The sequence below is a fragment of the Acomys minous genome (assembly GCF_964271855.1).
Source record: "Acomys minous genome assembly, chromosome: 9".
NCBI classification, from domain to species: domain Eukaryota; kingdom Metazoa; phylum Chordata; class Mammalia; order Rodentia; family Muridae; genus Acomys; species Acomys minous.
In genome coordinates, this window is record NC_140490.1 from 10,663,891 (window position 1) to 10,689,458 (window position 25,568).

Consider the following 25,568-nt stretch of genomic DNA (forward strand, 5'->3'; position numbering starts at 1 on the left):
ACACAGAAGCAAAAAGAGCTAAATGGTATATACTCACTTATATCGAGACACTAGCCCAAGGTGTACGTCCCCATGAAAAACTGTACCTACCAGAATAATGGGTAAGAGGGGAGGACATCCTATTGAAACTTTAGGTGTGAGAAGCCTGGGAGAAAGAGGAAATGGAAGGATCCAGTGGGTCCTGGAAAACTACAGGAGAGTCTGGGCCCTGGGGTCCTCCGCAAACTGTGGCAACAGCCAAGGAAAAAATAGGCAGTAAAAACCTTGAACCCCTACCCGGACTAGCCGATGGACATTCTCCACTGTTGAGTGGAGAAGAAGATCTAACTCTCACACAAACTCTGGTGCCCCATATTTGATCATGTCCCATGGATGGAGATGCCTGGTGGCACTCAGAGGAAAGATAATAGGTCACCAAGGAGAGACTTGATACCGTATGAGCATATTCAGGGGGAGGAGATCCCCCTCAGACACAGACATAGGGGAGGGGAGTAGGGGGGGGAAGTGGGAGGAAGGGAGGGATGGGAGGATACATGGGATGGGCTAACAACTGAGATGTAATATGTATAAATTAATAAAAATGTATTAAAAAAAATAAAAAATGTTTTAAGAATTCTAAAAAAAAAAAAAAAAAAGTGAGATGCTGTCCACTAATAAACCAAAATATGGCAACATTTCCCACTTTATTTGCACTCATTGACCAATGCACTGAAAGAACAAGAGTATTTTATAGAAATAAAATTTCATAAATTATTTCAGGTAAATAGTCTGATTGATTAGATGATAAGCCAGAAATAACATCAGGGTATATTTTTCTAATTTAAAAAATAGTGCAATGAGTGAGTTCAATACAAATTCTTTATGTAATGATCAATTTCTTTCTTATTCTCTATTCTTAATGGCTAGAACATGCTTTCAAAATTTAATGTAAAACAGCATCAAATTTAGGAATTACCCAGGAACTAACCTAGAAAAATGACTTTAAAAATCCTACAGTGACCATTTATTGCTTTGAGACATGATGCTCAAAATATCAAAGAACAACTGAAAGAGAAGATCTATTTTTGTTGTTGTTATTACAGTTTCTTCTTTACTTCATGCTTGGTTGGATCATGTAGTTGGGCAGAAGATATCTTGGTATGAACTTGCAGCAAGATTAGCAGCTCATCTTCTGGATGACAGGAAGCAGAGATGGGAACACAAAAGAGAAGCACAGGGAAAGATGGCTACCTCATATAACAACAGAACAGGAGGCATAAAGAAAAAAGCCAGGCCAAGGCATGTACCCTGAAATTTACACTGGTGCCCTGCTTCCTTCTGCAAGGCAGCACTTCAGACCACCACTTCCTAATAATGCCATTATACTATCCTTACATCAGTTATGAACGCACAATAAGCCCAGCCTGGTCTAATCATCTGGGCACATCTCTCCACAGATAACACAGAGTGTGCTTCCATTTTCTCCTAGACTTCCTTCAGCTATGCAAGTGAGGAATAACAATCGACCATCACGGACCACGATGAGACATTAATGGAGGACTAACTACCATATCTCCAGCCGATTTGGAAAAATCAGGTGATAACTGTGTTGGTAAGAATGTGGACAATAGGACTCATAAATATGGATGAGAGGAAGGTTGCAGAATTTCTTATGACATTGCATAAACCATATTCAGTTTGTTATCTAACAAATAGGAAAAGTTTGTGTCTTACTGTTCAAGCATTCTGTTTCTACTGCTTTTAATAAATTCAATTGTGAATTTAATAACCATTATATAATAAAACTATTCACAATAGCTTCACATGTGTATATTTTAATGTTCATCCAACTGCAGCCAATGAATGCTGATAAAAAATATCACATAGAGGAACAATACATAGACATTAACATGCTTGCAGTTTAGCCGCTTGCAAGAGCATAGACGAAGCTCAAAACCCATCAAACTACATGTGCATTCATATGTTTGGGAAATTCTGTGTTAAAATTAACACTGGAGGAATCAAACTGGGAAGGAGAGGAAACAGAATGATAAGAGAGGAAATGAACACAAAGGAACAACTACAGTAAGGTCCATTTGAGGGGTCATATGGCAACTTACTCCAGAAGAAGCTTCCTAAATTGTATACATAAATGAAAGCAATCTAGATGAAATTGCCAAACCACAAGGCAGACAGAGAACCCACTGACTATATCTTATCACCAAAGGTGAGGAATGTGTTACGTGAATTGAATTGCTGGCCAAAAGGTTCCCATGGGTGCCACTAAACAACCCAGTCTGTTGAAAAGGCTATATAGGTTGCTTTGCACAACCTGGCATCAAAGCCCAATTGCTGAAGAAAAACACCTGTGTAGCTCATTGAACATTAGTAAGTTGAGCTGGTGCTTACCTAGAACCCTCATCCCTCTTGGCTAGTGCTCTCGGAAGGCATGCTGCACACAAGCAAATGAGAAATGGAAACACTAACCCAGCTACAAATCCTCCTGTCTACACTAACATCTGTACTGTTAGGTAAGGTAGTGCAATGGTGGAACATAGCTTGTGGGAGTAACCAATCTATATCTGCTGAGGAGGAGACAGAGAGAATATAAGATACAGCGGAGATCATACACCAAGGATGTAAGGCTATTTTTTACAACAGGAGCAATGTACACATGAACTCGGGAGACTGGAGCAGCACGTTGAGGACCCGCACGGCTCTGCACCAACTGGGGCCCTAGAGATGAAAGGAGAAGTGGACACATGCCCTGCTATCCCTAACCTGGAAGCTATTTCTAATTGATAACCACTTTCAAATGAAACATTAGTTTTCACCAAGGAAGTCTCACTGGAGAAACAAAGTACGCTTTGGGGTAGACTGCAGGCCCAGCAGTAGATGTACATCAGAAAATGAACTCGATGGCACCTTTTGAGGTTCTTTGTCTCTTAATACATGTCATATATTTTAATAGTATTTTATCTTCGTTGATTTAATTTTTGGTCTATTCTACATGTTTTGTGCATATATTATTTCATATTTGTGTTTTTATGGAGTTCCTCAGTGTTCTTACAAGTGCATCTGCATCTGTACCAGTTTCTGGTGCCTTTTTTTTTCAGCTTTTTTTCCTTCTGTTTGTTTTGTCCTATTCTAATTTGTTTGCATTTGTTTCCTATTATTCTAATTTATTTTATTTCCGCATTATCCACTAGATATTTATTTGTTTGTTTAATGAAAGACAAAAAGAGGCTGGATGTGGATGGGAAAAGAGGTGAGGACGAAGTGGGAAGAGCAGATGGATAAGAAGAAGAAAAAATACAGTTGTAAATTATTGGGGCTAGTGCACAGGGCTAGTGCATAGGGCTAGTGCACAGCAAAATCATTATTAGAAAACTCAAAATATGATTATCTCTAGATAATGTTGAAGATGTAGTTATATAAGAGACTCGAGTATCTTCTTGGATGGGTGGAAAGCTGTAATTACTGACCAATGTGACATATCTGTGAATAAGTACCCCATTAGAACTCATTAAATTGTACTACAAAAGAATGACCTGATTGTAGGTGCTACTCTTTTACAAGAAAAGACAAAGATGAATGAAAACAATGAGTTACATTGATCATGAGAAAAATTCTGTGTTTAAAACATAAAATTGAGAACTATAAAATAGAAGACAGGAACTTGCAAGATAAATGATAAAGACACAGTGTCATCCTAGGAAGAATTGTAGAAACTGAGGAAAGGAAATTAAGGTGGACACTAACAATAATAATATATGATTAAAATGTTTTCAAGTATATACATATACATACATACATATATACCTACATGCATATATATATACATACATATATGTGTATGTACACATGAAAAAGTTATATATATATATATATATATAAGTATATATATAGTTGAAACCAGTTATATATAAAGGGGGAGAGAGAGAGAGAGAGACATAAAATTGAAAAGGATAGCCTATTAGAATAATAAATTAAAAATAAAATCTTTGAGGGAAAATGATGTATTTGAACATGAGTTATTCATATTGAGAAAAGTCAAGCATATTATAAAAAATGATGCTGGAAGAAATTAGACTGATGATATTTTCAAAATGTAGAGGATAGTAGGTTTCCACAGCTGTTGTCCCTATTATTTATATTTATAACACAGAAGTTAAGTGCCCTCTTGGTAATAGTTCATGTTAACCATATTTAGTAGTAGAATAAAACACTCTGCAAATTGTTAAGTGTGTTAGATGAGGTGAGAGAGTTCCCATGAAACAGAAATGTGATCCAAAATCACACACTTTTGATTGAGAAGTTTTAACTTCAATCCTTACATTATTTGCCTCACTAGGAAGAACCTATTTTGCTAAATTATTATTTACTTATGATTATGAATAATGAAGACATTTGGGGACAAATATCAGAAATTTGCCCTCCATGAACCACTTTTGAAGAACATGAAAAAGAAAACAGGAAGAGACAATGTGTTGATTTTTGATTTTAAAAATCTTCTTTAGAAAGAAAGAAGCACTTGTTGGACTATCCCATCAGCTCTGTTGGTTACTGTCTGTGTGGACAGCTTAGATTCCAAGACAGGGTGTCCAGCCCAGAAACGTCTTAAGTTGTAAACTTGGTGGTACAGGAGCAACCCCCTTCTCTTCTATGCATACTGTCCGTCTTCATGGCAGTAGAGGAAAAGGCTCTCAAAGGCATCAGAAAATCCCACCCTTAGAAGAACATAGTCTCTGTTTTCAGTCCATGGCCATGAGCTCCAATGGGCAAGCAAGTCAGCTGGCATCCCTATCCAATTATATATGTAACTTTGTCTATTCTCAACACACTTCTAAACTGAATTGTGGTCTTCATCTTTTCCTTTTACCTCTTGCCTACTAGCATGGCACAATGTACGCCTAAAATCTCAGAGCTGTTAATTGTGTCCTTGCAATTTATTAACAAGTTTTATTGACATTACAGCCCAAATCATTAGCAGCTGCTATGGTTTCTTCTTGGGACTAAATAAATATCTCGCTAAATGGCTGATTCACAATGGTGAGAAATGTCCTCCATTCCATTCTGATGCTGTACCCTCTAGGATATTTGAATACTAAACTGTGGCCATCTAATATCTTACTTCTATTTAAAATTCTCCGTTGCCCCCTCTTTTGCTTGAACATTGCTCTTCATGAAGTATTATCCAGTAGTATTTCAATCTTCGTGGAATTGAAAACCGTGATTCTTCTATTTCCTTTGCATTTTCTGTCATTGGATAATTCTATATTTTATCCTATACATACTCTTTCTATGTGTGGGTATGTCCACATGCTTACATATATGTACCTGCATATTTTGTATGTATATGCATGGCCTGGAGACACATATGCAAATATTTTTGCCATATATTAAAACTGACGAAATGTTCAAGCACTAAGAAAACATAAAAATGAGAAAAGATGCCAGTGAAACCTACCAGTATCAAAAATGATTAATGTCATTCTTTTAAAAAATTATTACGTATAGTCATCATAACTTTATATTATATATATATCATAACATATATATATTTCTCCTTCCTTTTCATCCTCCTCCCTCTCCCTTGACAAGGGCCCACTATGTGGCACACATCATACTCAACTTTCTCAAAATTCATGCTTATACCTCTTGAGTTGGTAGTATTACAGGACTGCAGCATTAAACCTGGGTCATTCCTCTCTTTCTTGTTCAAGAGACATCCACTCCTTTAAAATTTTTGCTTAGCTTTCCAGCCAAACCCATATACATTTCTCCTTTCTCTTTATTTTACTACACTAGCTGCATATTATGTTTCAATGTTACATCTCAAATTTGCATTGCAGTGTTTCAAGAAGTTTGTGCCCAGTGCTATGATACACAAAATTGTGTATGTATGATATATCATATATACATGTTATTCCATTAACTTTGAAAGCATTTATGATCCCTCTATTGATGATTTTGTGTGGCTTTTTTAGTACTTTGAACAGTGCCACAGTCATATGCTTGTTTGACTTCATATGCATAAATGTATGAGTTTCCTCAGGATATGTACTAGAAAGTGATGGGGTTTAGTATATGAACACCTTCAATACTACTGAATATTGTTAAGTTGCTTTCTAACATGTCTGCCGGCAGTTAAACTCTGAGTGGCAATATTTGACTTTCTTTCCCCGTAGCTACAATATTGAAGATTATAAAATCATATCTCAGGGAGTTAGCAAGATGACTCAGCTGGTCACCTGCTTGCTCCAGAGGCACAAATACCTTAGTATGGATTTGGAACATCCATGGGAAAAAATTGAGCTCATGCTTGTAACCCATGCACACACACACACACACACACACACACACACACACACACACACACACAAAGAACAGACACACACACACACACACACACACACACACAAAGAACAGACACACACACACACACACACACACAAAGAACAGACACACACACACACACACACACACATACACACACAAAGAACAGACACAATAGCATCTCATAGTTTAAATTGTTTTTACTCAGGTACTAAAATTTAAAATTTTTACATAGAATATTAATCATTTGACTTTCCTCTTAAGTTTTCTCTATTCACTTATTCTTTTCTCTTGTTAGTTTTATTCTGCTTAACTGTAATTATTCTATGACTATATTTTCTATAGCCATGGGCTGGTCACATGGGCTATAGATATTACCTTAAAAAGCAGCCTCCTTTTAAAAAAAATTTTATAGGGTGTCCTCCCCTCTTACTCACTTTTTTTGTAGGTACAGTTTTTCATGGGGACATACACCTTGGACTAGTGTCTCGATATAAGTGAGTATATACCATTTAGCTCTTTTTGCTTCTGTGTGAACTCACTCATTATGACAATTTCTAGTTCAATCCATTTGTCCACAAATTTTGGAAATTCCTTGTTTTTAATAGCTGAGTAGTATTCCACAGTGTAGATGTACCACAGGTATGAGAAGCCTGGGAGAATGAGGAAATAGAAGGATCCAGCAGGTCCTGAAAAACTACAGGCGAGTCTGGGCCCTGGGGTCCTTCGCAAACTATGGCAACAGCCAAGGAAAATATAGGCAGTAAACCTCGAACCCCTACCCAGACTAGCTGATGGACAGGACATTCTCTACTGTTGAGTGGAGAAGGAGATCTGACTTTCACACAAACTCTGGTGCCCCGTATTTGACCATGTCCCTTGGATGGAGATGCCTGGTGGCACTCAGAGGAAGGATAATAGGTCACCAAGGAGAGACTTGATACCCTTTGAGCATATACAGGGGGAAGAGGTCTCCCTCAGACACAGACATAGGGGAGGGGAGTAGGGGGGAAGTGGGAGGAAGGGAGGAATGGGAGGATACAAGAGATGGGCTAACAACTGAGATGTAATATGACTAAATTAATAAAAAAATAAATAAAAGAGAAAAAATTTTTTATTAATTCATTCTTGTTACATCTCAATGGTTATCCCATCCCTTGTATCCTCCCATTCTTCCCTCACTCCCATTTTCCCCTTATTCCTCTCCCCTGTGACTGTTCCTGAGGAGGATTTCCTCCCCCTGTATATGCTCATAGGGTATCAAGTCTCTTCTTGGTAACCTGCTATCCTTCCTCTGAGTGCCACCAGGTCTCCCCCTCCAGGGGACATGGTCAAATATGAGGCACCAGAGTACATGTAAAAGTCATACCCCACTCTCCACTCAACTGTGGAGAATGTTCTGCCCATTGGCTAGATCTGGGTAGGGGTTTAAAGTTTACCGCCTGTATTGTCCTTGGCTGGTGCCTTAGTTTGAGCGGGACCCCTGGGCCCAAATCTGCCTATCATAATGTTCTACTTGTAGGCTTCTAGGACCCTCTGAATCCTTCTACTTTGCCTCCTTTTAAATTTAGCTCATGAAATACATTTTGCCATATAATTATAATTTAAATTTGATGGCAACTCAATACTTTTGGCTTTATGTTGTCTTTTGTCCCTTAAATTTTCCACTATATTAACATTCTTCTAGACTTTCTCTCTAGCAATCTAAAGTTTTTGTTTATATTTAGTATACTCTTTTATGTTGATTCCATTTTATATACAGCATGAGAATGGGGATTGAATCTTATGATTTTCCTAAATGAAAAGTATTTAGCATACCAGAGAGTTCCAAGCTACAGCCTATGGGGCAGGTGCCTGTTTTTATAAGTAAAGTTTCATTGGAACATGGCTACAGATGTGTTTGCACTCTGTACCTGGCTGCTTTTCTTCTGCAGCAGCAGATTGGATTGTTACAGAAGGTGGCTTAGAGCCACAATGCCTAAATTTTTATAACTGACAATAAAAGAAATCTTTTGACAAGCCTTCTATCATGTTTTTTATGTTTGAAGACACACACCAGACTCCTGTTGAAGACTGCTTCTGACTCACTAAGTCTTCATTTTTCCTTAAAGTCTACTTGGTCACCATATTAACACTGTTCACTCTAGTTACTAGAGTTTGGTGCCATATTTGCTACATATCTCCTAGGACAGTTTTTTTTTCTCCCCACATTATTCTGCTCTAAAATTTCCCTGGTGGTTTACAGAAATTTACTCATCCATCAGAATTTAAGATCACTTTGTGTATTTCTGTGAAAAACACATCTTAATGCTTCTTTGCATGTGTAAAAGAATGACATCTTTAAGGCAGAGAGCCTTTTATCACTGATGTGATTTGTCTGTCCATCAATGATGGCCTTCCTCTCTGTAAGATGCTTACATTTTATCCATAACAGCTTTGCATGTCTTTCATGGACTGTTGTCTTCACATGCCCTTCTTTTTCTCTTAGCACTCATATTTTTCTCTTCTGTGTTGCATGTGAGTAATTTCCTCAGATCCATCTTTCATCTCACTAAATCACTTTCAAATGTACTTAATCTGCTATTTAGCATTCACTTGGATTTTTACATCAAAAGCAGTAATTCTATGTTAAGAATTTTTATATGAGTTCTTTTAAAATGTGGTTGTTTTTCAGATAGCTTCCATTTTTTTTGTAATCCTTATCTTATCCATTTAATCTTTTCAACATATTCAGGTTATTGTCCCTCTCGTGTTCTCTTCTCACTCCAATCACAAGCATTTTTAATTTTATCTTATTTAAAATATCACCTTATTTTGCAGGGGGGGGCGCTAATGTACCTTCTAAAGACAATTTTTTTGTGGAATGAATTTTCATTTTCTGGTTTCAAACTCCCTCTCTCTCTCTCTCTCTCTCTCTCTCTCTCTCTCTCTCTCTTTCTCTCTCTGTGTGTGTGTGTGTGTGTGTGTGTGTGTGTGTGTGTGTGTGGTGTGTGTCATGTGTGTGTTTGTTATAACTATATGTAGATAGTCAAGCATGTGTGTGTCCATCTATGTATTTATGTATGTATGTGAGTGGATTTGTGTGCCTATGTGTGTGGCACACATGCATTTACTTACAGTGACTCTTTGTGTGATCGTGTTATGGTTAGAATACTTTTAGAGTAATTTCTAAACTAGAATATTCCAGCAACATTCTGCAGTGTAATCACAAACCCCACAACTATATGTGTTGAAGCAATCACCCACAGCTACCTGTCAGAATCAAGGTTCTTTCTCACTTTGTCTTTTTTTTTTTTAATTCTGTTTTCTTTTAAAGTCCTCTTTGAATTAGTAACTAAATTACTTACTATCTTTTGAAAGTGGCCAAAAGTAAGACAGCATATTAACTAGACAATTCAAAAGGAAAATAAGCCAATGAGGCTTTTGGAGGGAAAATGATGATCAATGTCTATATATTCAGAAGAAACATTGTCAATAAGAAAGAACACATCACTATAGAATGTTGATTTTGTCTTCTTTCTCATTCCAAATGTAAAATAGCAAGAATAAGGTTGAATGTTAAATAGGATGCAGCCAACACTTCAACAAAGGGCTGACACTCAGCTCTGCTACTCCTAACCGTTCTGGCACCAGAATCCTCACGCTGAATTAATAATAGCAATAATCAGCTGGAACTGTGACAATGACCAATGATATAAACAACGATTATACTCAGAGTCACAGGTGGCTAAATTTATCTGGGAGGAGCATAAGAAAATGAGATTCAAGGGAATTAATTTTCTTTATAAATACAAGAGCTAGCTTGAGACTATGTGGCTATAATAACTTCTGGGAGCTTGAGGGTAACCTCTTTGACAAACACTGGTTTACAGTATTAGACATTCATTCTATCCATTTCCAATCGCTATTTTAGATAGTATATTATATGGGAGGTGGGGGACGGGAAAGACCCTGGATTATTTAGAAGCATTACTCTCTTGCTTTCAGGTCTGAACAGTGACATATACTTATTCATTAAAACCTGGTCACTGCCCTGAATCTTACCCAGGATTGTAACGCCATCCAAGAGAAGTCAGTTAACCAGGAAATCACAGAAATCAACTAGAATCACAAGTTCACATAGCTGAAACCATAAAAACTAACTAAAATGTGCCAGCTCACATAACGGAACAATTGAGTACATAGAAATATTCAAATGCTTTGGAGGCACTGTGCTTAGGGAGGCATGAAAACAAAATCTTCCAAGACAGTGTTGGCCGTGATCACCAGCAAGTTGTGTTCCCAAGTTTAAGATATTCTAAATCTAAATCTCAATGGTTTCTAACTTTGAGAAACTTGATCATGAAATGTGTCTGGAAAACTGAATGAGAAAGAATGAAAAGGGTCCTATAGCCTTTAAATCAAACTTGTCTTGGGTATGAAGTGGAAAGGTCCAGAGCTGCAGAGGAGACAAGGAAAATGTAGAGTTTTCAGCCACATCTCACAACAGGAGGGTTATAAATGAGGAACAGATAGAAACTGTAAGGACACTTTGCTTAAAGGCAATATTAATAGTATGTAAGTAGACTTTAGGTCAGGAGGGAGTACAGCAGAATGCGAAGAATCTTACTTGAAAAAAAAAGTCCAGACACTTAAAACAGTAAGTATAATTTAGTCATTATTACCAGTGATTTCCAGGGGAAGTCAAAATACTTCAGTCAAAAAATATTCAGAACATTAAGACATCAATAAATATGGGACCTAGAAAAGAAAGGATAACAATGTAAAGAATGAATATGCTGGACCACATCTTACCTAGTTGAACCAGAGCAAAGAGAATGGATGATAGATTTCTCATATAAATGGTGATGCTTAAGCAGATTTTGCATACCAACAAAAGCTTTACCAAGCAAACAAACACTCAGATACTCATGCTGACACTGATCTTATGGTGTCACAAAATTTTATTTTAAATAGAACCAAAAGAAACAAATGGAGGCCAGCAAGAAGATACATCCCATACAGGCTCTTGACCAGTGGCTTTTAGACTCACAGAATTTCAGAGATTGTTTGAGGCAAAGATACAACTGAACCAAAGTTAAGTAAGATAAAGGAATATATATCCCCATTTCTGATTTTTATGTTTTTTTCCCATTCTAAAGTAAAATATATAAACAGTGCATGTGGTTTTTAAAGAGTAAATGAAACCTATACATCATTGAAAGAATATTAAGAACAGAAAATACAGTTTCTTTCTGTGAATTAATAAATAATTACTTACTAAACACCTATTATAAACAGGTCTTTCCATGACACCATCAACATTTTTTTACACATTGTGATGTATAAAGCACCAAATGTTTTCTGAGGAGGAAACATGTCTTTTATGAATGAATTTAACCATACTTTCAATGAAAATCGCCCGTTAATAGAAGTACTGTTTGGCCCTCATCACAGATTTTACTCATGCACATTTACCAAGCTACTATAGTCACACCACTTGATTGGTTAAATGAAAGTAACTTACCTTCTTACTTCCCCTTGAAATAACTCCATATCAACACGAGCATCAGTGCTTTCCGAACAATACTGCATATTTAAAACCATGATTATACAAACACTATAAGCCCATGAAAACACATAAAACTTTCTTGATGCTAGAGTATGTGCGGGGCAAAAGTACTTCTCAGTAATGTAAGAGCACTAGAATCATGTGGAGTATATTTTTCAACCATAATAAAATGAGATTAGAAATCAATAAAATGGAATATTTGGGAAATTTAAAAGCATGCAAATGTGAAACAGCACAATCATAAATTATTAATGGAGTGGGAAGCTTAGGAAGAAATGGAAAATAATTGAGACAAATGAAATTAAAACACAGAAAACTAAAGTTTATGAGCTATAGCTGTTATCATAAGAAAGCACAGAATGAGCAGCAATGTTCACTTAAATAAGCAGAACAAAGAAAGTAACTAAAACAGTGTAAATTAATAAAAGAGAACATGAAATCAGTGGAAAAAGTAAGGAACTGTAAATATTGCTTCTAAACAAACATCTATAAAAGTCGTAAATGTCTTCGCATACCAAGAAATAAGAGAAAACTAAAAGAAAAATGTCAACTGCGAAAGAAAGAACATAAACTCCAATTTTATAAAGTTAAAAAAGTGAATGAGCTACTGCATTTGAAAATTCTGGTAACTTAGACATTTTATTTATATATATCATATATAATATATATATGCTATTAATATGCATACAGTACATATCAGCAGAATAATTTTCACCATTATTGTGATAGTGTTATTAGTTTGATGAGAGCCAGAGTCATCTAGGAGGCAATCCTTTAGGAACAGTTGGAAGAGATTATTTAGGATGCTTGTGATAGGGTTAATTGAGTTAGAATCAATTAGAAAGGTAAAGAGATGGCTCAGTGGTTGTGGACTCTTGCAGAAGCCCAAGTTTAGTTTCTAAAGCTCTCATTGGGTGGCTCAAGACCACATCTAAGCCAGTTCTGGTGGGCTCAGCTCTCTGATCTCTCAGGTACACATATCCACACACAGGCATGCATACATGGGCATATAATTAAAAATAATAGAAATTGATTTTGAAAAGAATGCCTAGTAACTACAAGAAGATACTTGATACCCTATGAGCATATACAGGGGGAGGAAGTCCCCCTCAGTCACAGTCATAGGGGAGGGCAGTAAGGGGAAATGGGAGGGAGGGAAGAATGGGAGGATACAAAGGATGGGGTAACCATTGAGATGTAATATGAATAAATTAATAAACTATAATTAATAAACTATAATAAAAAATAATGCCTAGTAAGAATTCTCAGTTGATATTATACTTAATATTTAGGGATGGAATATCTCCCTTTGAGGATCAAGAAGAAAAAGAGTTATAGATCTGCTCTCACCATTGTCCAATATTGCACTGAAAGTACTAGTCAAGTCAACAAGGAAACAAAAGTAAATCCACATCCAGACAGACAGTTGTCAAATGATTTCTGTCTGTATGTGACATGGCTTTCTTGTAGAACAAATTACAATAAAGTGTGTTAAGCAAGAATGAAGGAGTTTAATTTTAAAAATCACTTATGTACTAAGATTGAAGCACATGGCAATGAAATTATAAAATTTTTTGAGTTGTGAAAATATCAAAAAGGGCATAATACCACAAACTTTAACCAAAAAGGAGCAAACTTTTACAACAAAGTTTATTAAACTTGTAGAATAAAATTAAAGTAAATCTAAAAAAATGACACCCCATATCCATGGACCAGAAACCCTGCATATTTGATGCCTCTATTGGTCAGGCTTACCCAAGCAAACAGATACACTGGGATATATATAAAGCAATGTTCTCAGGAATTTGTTAAACACTTTTGGAGACAACACAAGTCTCCAAATCCTTACTTATGAAGCTAGAGAAAGGAAAGCAGATGCCATGGTCCCATTCTGGATCTCATAGCCTGGGATCTAGCAAATGTAATAAAGTGAGCACCTCATAGAAAGTTTGCAAGCCAGCAAATGAACAAAGATCTCAGGATGAGTCTGAAAACAGGAGAAAACCAATTTTCTACTTCAAAGAAGTTCTATTCAGAATCTCAAGTGAATAGAACCAAATCAATTAGGTAAAACAATTTTACTGAGTCTACAAATTCTGACATTAATCTCACCTGAAATCACCCTCATTTATAAGTCCAGGATAAAAATTGACGAAATAGCCAGACAGTACATGGCCATCAACTTGACATACATGTAACCACTGTTAGTTTAGTTCTAACAAATTGACTTCAAACCACTATCTAATCCAACTACTTACATGGAAGGGCAAGAGAGCCACAATTAACAAAACAATCATAAGGGGGAAAAGGACAAAGTTGCAGAGATTAAATTGCCTAATTTCATTCTTTTTAAAAAATGTTTAATTCTATTTTATGAAATGTTTACAAGAGTACAGCCACAGGCATAAGAAGTATGTTGATTTTACTAGTAACTAGGGACAATGGAGAATGGAGGGTGCCTCATGATTCTTTGGAGTTTCTTTTTGTTTCCTTAAATGCAGGTGTTTTCATGGTTGCCAAATTTTAAACACAGTAAATTAGGCTCTTATGTTAAATTATCGAATAAAATTAAGTGTCGTATGAGGGAGGGAGGGGGGCTTGCGACAGGATGAAGGAGGATGATACAATCAGGATGTGAAGAATTTAAACTGCAGAACAAGCAGGTAACTTATATTACTAATCTTACTTCATGGGACTAGCTCTGAGACTGGCTGAGACGTGGATGTCTATGCATAGACAAGGGTTCTTGTTGGTCACAGAATCCCTGTGAATTATTTGTATGGTGTGAATTAAGACTTACAGATGTCTTTTTTTCTGCTCATACAAAGAGCATAGAACCAGCCTTAATTGTTCTGTGCATCATGTACTCCTTATACATTTATAATTTTATTACTGTACAATATAATTATATATTTTCAAAGAACAAAACAACTAGACACTGACATTGGATCGGACCTGACAGAAATAATTTCATTCTTAACGTAATGCTGCAGCAGGTAAATGGTGTGGATTTGCATAAGAGGAATATATGGACTAATGAGATGGAATTGAGAAGTTACAAAAAAATCTAATGAAAACAATTGATGTCCAATAAAGGTACCTGTCCCTACCACTATATCACCATGTAAAGTATATACATATGTGTGTGGATAATGACAGTTTGTCAAATTTTTATTATTATAACCTACACACAAACCTGTAAATAGCAAAAGCCATTACATTAAATCATCTAAGAGAATGTATTTTTAGGTATGTGAGTTATATCTCAATGAATATCACTTTATTTTTGCCTGCAAACGGGACTCAAAGTGATAACCTGATTGTACCTTAGGACTTCCAGTTATGTAGGCACACATGACTTACTTAGCCTTGGGGAGAAAAACTTAGGTCTTTTTACCTAAGAGTCACCTAAGAACTGAGAGAGTCACAATCCTCTGTGGTGCAAAGACTGATGCCAAATCATAGGTAGAAAAATCAGCCAATACAGGAATTACCAAATTGCACTCTCCCTCAATCTCTGCTCCCATCTGCAATCACGACAGCCTGGTGGTATCCAGGATGCTAAGAAAATAGCCCTGGATTGCCATTCTTTATCTGTTCTCCTGGTAAAAAATTGTTCATCCTGGAAGGATGGGAGCTCTTACAAGCAGAGACTGGTTCTTATTGATGACTAGTCGCTATGGGATCTACAGCACACAAAATAGGCTCTGGTACTGCTGAGGAGGATACAAATGTACTCGTCAGAATATTTCAAACCAATATCAGAGAGTGGATGAGGCCAGTAGGGGCCATTAATGCGTTAGTTATCCAAGATCATTCAATCTGATACTAAACAATGAATGGAACCCTGTTCTATCTAATTCTTTAGACTATTTTTCCATGACCCAGATAAGACCCCATATCAATATCCTTCCTGTGTAGTGTCCAGGGAGAATACTGGACAGAAGCTTCAATAGCAGGAACTTGACAGACCGTCAGTTCTGGGCCTTCTTGGGGATCCCATGAATTGAGGAGCAGGGCGTGGCAATCTCCATTTGAAGGAGCAGGTGATTCTCCTGCGTAGGACACTTGAGAGTGGTGTTTGTTTTCAAGAAAGATGTTGAAGAAAGGCCTGTTTTAAAACTATTTGTATAACCTCACTGCTATACTGGTGTCTACATATTTTTATTAAATGGAAGTATCAAATGTAAAGGGACTAAGTGGCTCTCCCAGTCTGTATCAGGAATGGAGATAGTTCTGGGTGGCTGAGATTCAACAAGGTAAAGAGAAAACACCTCCCTAACTCAGGCTCAAAAGTGACAGACTTAGGACAATATTTTTGTGTATTTTAAGACTGGGATGAGGAGTGAAGCATTATACACCGATGCCAAAAGCTCACAGCCTCCACTTTAGAAGAAACTGGCTTTTAGGCTTCCAAGGAAACAGAAATATCAGATTTGAATCTAGTTCTCCAGGATGTACACATGGAGACAAGAATAGAAATGCCCCAGGGGAAACAGGGAAGCCACGTGGCCACCAAAGGAGGACACAAAACAATAGGGGCAACCTCTGCAAGCTCACAAGTGTCACAATCTCATTGTGTAATGTTGAAGAGTAGGTTACTTCCCATCCTTACTATCACACGCGTGTTGACTAGAGGCAAAGACTACGGTTCTAGTAGTTACAAAAAAGTAACCATACCTCAGAGTGACTCAAACTCACAATAGAAAAAACACCTTCCAAAGAATCCCATACAGCATCTCCGAGTCAGAAGTGTTGTTTTTAATTAATTCTTGGCTGATCCTGAGGCTAGTGTGTGACTGCATAAATAGACGGCCATATGTGTCAGTGTTTACATTACTAGATCTCTAGAACTACACAGGGAAATGTATACAAGACAGGATATAGACCACGGCAGTTATGAACTTTCCATATAAAAATGAATTCCAAATTGAGGACAAAACAAGAAATGTCCTAGAGCCTTGCCCATTAAAAAGTGATAAACCAAGCCAAGAAACATATCACAATAAATGGCGAATAGTCTTAGCCAGCAGTGCTCAGTGGGGCAGCCCACTGAGATATCAGCACGTTGTTACACTCAGCCACGCTTCCAATCCACCCTCTGACTTTTCTGGTAAGGAAGAAGAACCAAGAGCCCTCGGGAGGGTGTGGCACTTGAGTTTTTCATTTTGTAAGTCTTCATTTCAATGTTGCATTGATAATCTTGCTGTTGTTTTTTAAAGATTCCTGCCAGCTATGAATGCATACAAATAACTACAGATATTTTAGTAGGCTTAAGAGGAGCTTGATGCTTACAGAAAACATACTAAGTACACAGTACCATGTAACTCCTCCCAAGCTGCTTCCAACAGCCTCTAAGCCAGTAACATTTTGTGTTGTAGTGGCACTGCCAAGGTCATTAAGGCATCTAAGAAAGGCATATGTGTAGGAACTGACTCTAACTATGTTGCCTGCCTCTGGGTCCCTTTCATTTAGCTGGGCTGCCTTGCCAGGCCTCAGTGGGAAAGGATGTGTTAGTCCTGCTGTGACTTAAGGTTCCAGGGTGTGTTGGTACCCCTTGGGGGCCTCCCTTTCTCTGAGAAGGAGAAGGGGAGTTGGGAATAGTGGGGAGTGAGGTGGGGCTGAGAGAAGAAGAGGGAGGGGGCTGAGATCAAGCTATAAAGTAATTAAATGACAAAAGAGGAAATGAAAAAATAAGCCCTCTGAAACAAAGAAGGAAGGAAGGAAGAAAAGAAGGTGACATAAATGAAATGCTTGATCTCGAGGTGGCAATATGTGGAGATGCTGCCTCCTTTTAAGTGTTCAGTCCTTGTGCAAAGGAGTGTACTTTGGGCAGTATTTGGGGACCCTGGTCTCTTCTTTTCTTTCTCTGCCTCTACTCTAGATCAAAATGAAAGCATTTTTCTCCTACGTGTAGCACAATGGTGATGTTCCATGCAAACCAGAGGCAACAAAACGAAACAAAAAAACGGGGCTGCCCAATCTTGAGATTGAAACCCTAACACTATAAGCTAAATAAACAGGCACCCATTATGCAGTTAGTTAACTGAGAAGAACAGGTATGTATGATTTATGAATTAATATTGGTGCATTATCCTTTACTAAGGTATAGATACCCAACAATCATGAGAGATGGAAAGATATCTTCACATTCTTCCCTTTATGTCTAAAGTTCTTCTTAAAACGTGTATCTGAGTCCTTTCACCACAGTCTTCCAAAGAGATTCTAATTCAGTTGTACATCAAATTTCCAACCTCTTTCTACCTAAAGGGTGTGATCTGAACTCATGCTATCACTGCATCATTCCCACATAATAACCCAAGTGTGGAGCTTGCGCTGCTTTCGTGGCAAAGTAAGTTTTAAATGTGGCAAAATCAATGCACTGTTTATAGATCAAACTTTCTTTTTCCACTGTCTACAGGAATGATTGGCATATGCTAAAACATCCTCAAAGCTACGTTTGAAACAAATTGAAGACAAGAGCTTCTGTTAAAATCAAGAAGAACAAAAGATTTAGAGCATCTCCTACTGAATTATTGCAAAGTTGCAAGCTACCATGATAAATTCTTCCTCTCAAAGACAAATCACAATAAAAAAACAAACTTAAAAATGAGACAGTTGTGAGAATAATTAAAAATCAGAATTACTGCACGAATCGTGGCAGAGTGAGACTAACAGGAAACTTACTTGGTGAATTAGATTAAATTTTCTAGGTAGTCTTCCAATTAAAACTGAATGTATAGGTAAAACTCATGCAGAAAAATACAGGCAAACGTCAACTAGAGGAAGTAATGTATACATGAGCATTGAGGGGGAAATGACAAAATGTGAAGAAAATTCCCCTGATTTGATGTCAAAAGAACACCTTGGATAATGAATAAAACTACTGGTTAGAAGCAGTTCCACTTCACAGAAATCTAAGTGTTTTTAAATTAAAGCAAAAGAACTGAAATACTCCCAAACTCTTCTAGAATGAAGGTCTCACAATTTAGAAATAATATATTAGGCAGGAGGATTGATGTGATTTAAGAACAGCCTGGGTTCACAATGACACCACCAGACTATCTGGCAAGACCTTTGTCATGATATCTATCTATCTATATAAAATAGACAATCATATATAATACATGACATATAATTTTATTTTTATGTACATGAAACCTGTCACCATGAAGCTTTTACGAGGTACTAATTATAAAGCTTATTCAGTTCTTCAGAAAAATAACAATAAAAGCTCCAATATTTGAGACAAAACTATTCAAAAACATTTTTAATTGCGAAGAAAACTGGCTAAGCTGAAAGATGCTTAGTTGAAATATGGACAATGATATCGACATATGCAGATATACAGACATATATCTGTGTTTGTATATATGGACACATATATACATATACATCAGGAAAAATGTCTCCATGTTATAGATTCCAAAGTGGGGGTAATAGTGAAAGATATCTGTGAAACAATTTCTAGCAATAACTATGAAAATTTAAATCGAATGAACTATATTCTGAACAAAACCACAATTAATAGATGATGAAACTGACTTGGTTAGATTTGGTTTTTTGGGAGGTTTTGTTTTTGTTTTCTTTTGTGTAGTCTTAGCTCTCTTGGACTTGCTCTGTAGATCAGGTTGGCCTCCAACTCAAAGAGATCCACCTGCCTCTGCCTCCCTGAGTGCTGGGATTACAGGTGTGCACCACTGTGCCTGGCTTTGAAACAGAATCTTATATGTCTAAAACTATAAAACAAATAGAACATGTAACTTGAACTTTTTTGTATTTTTCAATTATTTTTAATAGATTAAGTTATTTATTTACTTTACATCCTGACTACAGTTTTCCTTCCCTCCTCTCCTCCCAGTTCCTCCTTCACACCTCCTGCCACATTCAGCCCTCCTCCCCTTCTCCTCAAAAAAAGAGAGGCCTCCCAAGGGTATCACCCAGCCTTGGCATATCAAGTTGCAATAAGGCTAGGCACATCTTCTTCTATTGATGCCATATGATGCAGCTCAGTTAGGGGAAAGGAGCCCAGAGGCAGGCAATGTAATCAGAGATAGTCCCTGCTCCCACTTTAGGAGTTCAACATAAAGACCCGGTTGCATAACTGTTACACATATCCAGACAGCCTAGGTACATCTCATACATGCTGTCAAGTTGGCAGTTCAGTTTCTATGACCCCTATAGGCCCAGGTCAACTACATGTAAGATAATAATACGTGGTCATCTAATAAAGTTTATTGAAGAAGCACAAACTGAGTTTAACATTAAGTTCCATCAGTTATTCATATTAACCAGAATACGTAATAATGAACTTCAGCCTCAAGTTATAATGGAGGTGCCTTCTGACAGATGGCCAGTGAAGCTATCTGCTCAGCAGATAAACATCACAGTGTTTGCAGCCACAGCCTCAGATGCCTATGTCACAAGGTGTAGGAGGATTCAGCTCTATTATAATCTTTGTATTTCGATAATATTCATGCTCCTCCCTAACTCCTCAGACTCCCCCGCTATAATCTTATCGAATAGCAGTTATCAGTGTTGTTCCTCTGCTGACAAAATGCAGTAGTGCAGTATAGATACATACTATTTATTATTAAACAATGTGGAATGGTATGATAATACCTCACCTTAACATAATTAATATACAGGCCTGGAGATCTGAGTTTTGAATGCCCAAATTTACAGTTAAAAGGAGAGAAGAGATTCTCAAAAGATAGCCACTGACTTCTACACAAGTGCTGTTTCAGATGTTTGTGCACACTCACACACATTGTATACTCATATTAACAATAATAGAAAATCTTCAAATGTAAAAACAAATAGGGCTGGACTTTGTAGTCCAGGCCTTTACTGTCAGCACTTATAAGGCAGAAGCAAGAAGTTCTTCATCAGTTTCAAGCAAACCAAGGTTATATAGTAAGATCCTGTCTCAAGTAAATAAATAAAATATGATATAATTATATAGTGTAAAATGTGTGCAGATAGCTTAATATTTATGCATATGCTTACTCTGGTCACAATAACACACTGTCTTATTAAAATACATTATATAAGCAGTAGGATGAGGAACTTTAAATTATCTACCATAATTCTTAGTATGAGGATTATAGTCTACATTGTTTTTGTTTCCATATGATTCAATTGTCAAATTCTCTTTGAAAAAAAGCCACTCCATAACTTCATCTGGATTGATTAACATTATCAAAAATGTTAGAGAAACTGAGCATCTTTAGTTTTGCAATCCATTAATATACTATTTCTCCTATTTTATTGAACATTCCATGAATTTCGTGTAATTTGTTTGTTAAGTTTCGAGCATTTGCTTCTGGGATTCTAGAGTGTTGCAAATTTGAGCACAGAGGCCTGGTATCTTGTTCTAGATGTGTTTGAGTACTTTTGGCAGTCAATATACTACCAGCACATTGTGGGTGCAATCAATCACTCCTAATATATGCAGAAACATGAATCAGCTCAAAGACCTCATACTGAATACAGAAAGCTGCAAACAAAAAATAAATAATACAGTAATAAATAACGCTAACGCTGAGATTAAAGCAAGCAAAATAAATACAAAAAGATCAAACTCAGAATAATAACCACAGCTGGAGTGAAAAGAAATCGCTGGGAAGTAGCCAGAGAAAACTTTCCTGGACAGTATAAATTGTATGTATCTCTACCTAGGTGGTAATCATGTGACAAACATGTATATGAAAACAAATGCTTCATATGTTCACGTTTACATCTATATAATATACTGTGGAGGTCAGAGTCAGAAATGTCTTGCATTGGCTTATGTATTTGAACCCTTTATCTCCATTTGGGGGTGCTGTCTAAGAGATTATGAAACAATTACGTGGTAGAACATTTCTAAGGAGCTAAGTCCCTGAACTTAATAGGCTTTGAGGCTTATAGACCCTCCTCACTTCCTGTAATCTTCCTATGCTTCCTGTGAGTGTATGAAATGCCCTGAGCCAGGATCCAGCCGCTGCCTCCCTCCATACCTGCTGCTGCCCTGTCGTCCTTGCCTTGATGGACTCTACCCCTCTGGAACATTAATCCAAAGCCAATGACTTCTTCCATTAATCAATCCCTATTGCCAGGCTATTCTATCATAGAAACAGGAAGGTAACAAAAATGCTTTCTTGAAATATTATTTCACTATCAGCACAGTATTTGAGTTGACATGATGACATTATTCACTATAGTGAGGGTCTTCTATAGGGCAAAAATCTCTGTAATAGGGAGATACTACTTTCATTACTGATATCTAACTCTATGGGTATCCAAACAAAATACATATATAAAACAAATAATAACTTGGCATTGTCCCTAAATAGAAGTTTCTAATAAATAAAGTTTGGACTCCAGAGTCTTCTACTTAAATGATGTTCTTAGTTAGTACCTAGTAGCACACCTTGTCAAACTGCCTATCCCCAAATATTGACATTTCCATCCAATGCAAGAAAACCCAGTACAAACTGCTGCAGTACTTTGGAAGAATAATTTCAAAGGATATGTCTTGCAATGTTCTTCATGAGTTGTGAATCTTGAAAGTTTCATAAAAATTATCTCCAAGCCTATTCAGCCAACTTTTCAATGAAAAGATTTTTTTCATAGATAAAGATCCAGTTACTAGCTCCATCTAAGACTGCAGACTAATACAAAGCCGATGGTTTTATTAAACTTAATAGTTGTACACTATCTTGGTAAATGAGCGTGGGTTGGATAAAATTAAATGGGTACATGGATTGCTTCTACTGGGGTTTAGAAATAATGAACTCATGACATTGTTTAGCTAGGAAAACTCAATTATCCTGTATAATGAGAAGTTAGTTATATCAAACACATGAACTTCTTCTGAGTAATATTTGTTACTCATGTAAATCCTCTCTCAAGACAGTAAGATGTACAAAAATGTTAGTTACTTGACCCAATTTCAGTAAATAATATTTGTTGGCTTCTTTTTTCTCATACTGAAGCTCCATATCAGATACTTCTACCTACTCACCACATATTATAAGAACTATTACATTAATAAATTAAATAATAAGTGCTGACTAAAAATTTAATGGAGGTAAACATTAATTCTGATAAAGGGTTGCATAAGATGTTATGCTTGTCATTTATTTATAACATGGGGACTGGTCAAGTGCATATCTAAAATTAGAGTAAAAGATAATCTACAAACTACTATGTAGTTAGAAAGGTACTCTAGTACAGCAATTGAAAGAAAAATTAATTTATGTTTTTCTCAGGATGTACTTACAAGCCAGATGATACCTTCATGCACCTGAGCACTCAAAGGTAAGGCCCAGCTTGATCAAGAAAATAAATTTGAGCTGAGAAGAGAGTTCTTTATTCACGTATTTTGAGGTTTGAGCAGTATCCAATAGATCACATAATACAACTCAATCAAAACCAACATGTGGTACCCTTTCCCCAATGGTTAACTGAAAAGGATGCCAGACTAAGGGCTCATGTTAGTGCACATTTCCTGAGATTTGCTCAGGAAATTGGAGATTTTCCTCTTGTGATCTTGAACACTTCATTTTAGAGTTCTCAGGTCCCAGAGAAGAAATGTGCGCACTAGGGACACAGAAAAATCCTGTTGAGTGGTTGTCTACAGCGGCCATCTTTCCCATCTTCTTTGCCACAAGACCAGTCATTGTCTGTCACTTTTCACTTGATAAAAGAAGACAGAGCTTCTGGACATACTGAGGAAATGGGAAAGACGTTTAACAACTGGTGGTCCACTAGGACACCTCACAGTATTTTCTTAATTTTGGTGATAAATAACAAGTGGAATGATCCAAAGAGATTATCAGAGTTATAGATAAAACACATAGAATGTAGGTCTCGGTGGTTGGATCAGGCAAGTTTTCTAAGGCAAACAAGACTAATATAGAATTTAGATGAGAAATAGAGGAAATGTTAGATCAGCATTGATTTTATCCCCAAGTCAAGTTGCAGTAATTGTTTACTCCATTAAACTTACTGCAGGCTCTGTTCCCAGAGGGAGCATGTTATATAATGCCAGGGGACCAAAGCAGTACAAAGAGTATTCTACTGTAAATGTCACAGTGTGAGACATTTAGAGAGATCCAGGTCACCCATAGGAAATTAAGGTTCTTATTCTCCCAAATTCTACTAGTGGTTGTTCCATTGAGAAAACCTCTAATGATTATACCTAAGCTAAATATCCACAAAATCTTAAATGCACTCTTATTATTAGGGTAATATTTTGATTATGCCCAGTCAGTTACATGTACCAAACACTGTATGATTAAGAACATATTTAGAAACTCTACACAGAATCCTTTGAGTGCATGTTAATGTACAATAACTTAATGATAATTAAATATTTACTATAAAATATATTTGCTTATGTCAACCAGTAGATATGCATGGGAAATTGTAAGTAGTAGTAAGAATTTCTGCATAGATAATTGATGACTCTTTATGGGCGCCTATAACAATTCAGACCTATCTCTGTACAGTGCAAGCATTCAAAAGTCATCTGTACCCTAACCCATCAACTTATTTCAGTCGATACTATTAGTTTTTCTGCTATAAAGTTTCAGGGGACTAATATAAGCTAATCATGTTGACCCTGAGCATCTTACAGTTTTACATTCTTTATTTCTAAAGGCTAGTGCCATCCATCTTAATTCTTTCACAGACTGAACAGTGGGTTGCACCCAACTCTAAATATAATCAAAAAAACCCTCACCTCACTATTATTTTCCTATCCCAACAGCTACTGGTTCCCTTCATCTAACTCTTTATTATGTCTAAATCTTTTCATTCTTTTCCAAGTCTACATCTATAATCTAAATTAAAACCAGCATTGAGCAATATTACACTAAGGTCACTATGGCTTTTAAGTGTGGTTGTGGAAACACCCCTGAAGACCCTCTCTCTCCATCTTGCTCCTGAGTCTGAAATTGCATCAGGACAGTGTCAGTGAACTACATATCTCATTTGATAACTTCTGTAATGATTAATTTTATGTGTCTGCTTGAGCTTCCTAAAGGAAGTCCAGGTAGGTGGTAAAACATAAATTCTGGTCACTATACTGGAAGAGCTTCTGGAAAGGGGTGTCATCCAGCTCACCATGTTGTATTATAAAGAATATCCAACCTCACCAGTGTGACAGATATGATTCTATCCAAGGCTGAAATAAGCGAGATAGGCAGAGAGAATGCATCATATTTGTCTCCTCTTGAGCTGATTAATCCTTCTCTTGCTGAGGGCACCAGAGTGTTGTTTTTAACAAAATCTCAAATGTTGCATTATACCAATAAAGACTTGGGAGCCAGATGATGAGGTAAAAGCCTTCTAGCTCAGAGAGACAGAGAATGCACCCAGCTGACCTTCCTGCTCTGCCAATGTCCTGAACGGAAAAAGAAACCTTCATTACGTTGGCTCAAACTGAGTGTCCCTCCCTTCTACTTCCTATGCATCTCTCTTTCTGTCCTCCTGACTTCCCCTTCTCTGTTTTTTTTTCTATGTTCACTCCCTGCCAACTGGTTGCTTGCTCTGCCTCTTGATTTATGGTTGACTTTATTTAATCCTGTTCAAGCCAAAAGCTTTTGGATTAAAGATATGTGCTAGGACTCAGCCACAGCAGGTTTTTTTTTTTTAGTTAAAAACTAAAACACACAATCTCAAAGTTCACAGTGTGATCAAATATCCTGAA

General features: G+C 36.8%; 1 protein-coding gene across 1 annotated transcript in view; it reads right to left on the reverse strand.

The window, feature by feature from the left end:
• Nucleotides 1–780: 780 nt before the first annotated feature.
• LOC311605043 (uncharacterized protein) overlaps nt 781–25,568 on the reverse strand; it is a gene marked incomplete at its 5' end in the record, with an annotated part of 136,299 nt that continues 111,511 nt past the window's right edge. Inside the window, one exon of the mRNA XM_084795332.1 lies at nt 781–1,171. The remainder of the gene's footprint in view (nt 1,172–25,568) is intronic.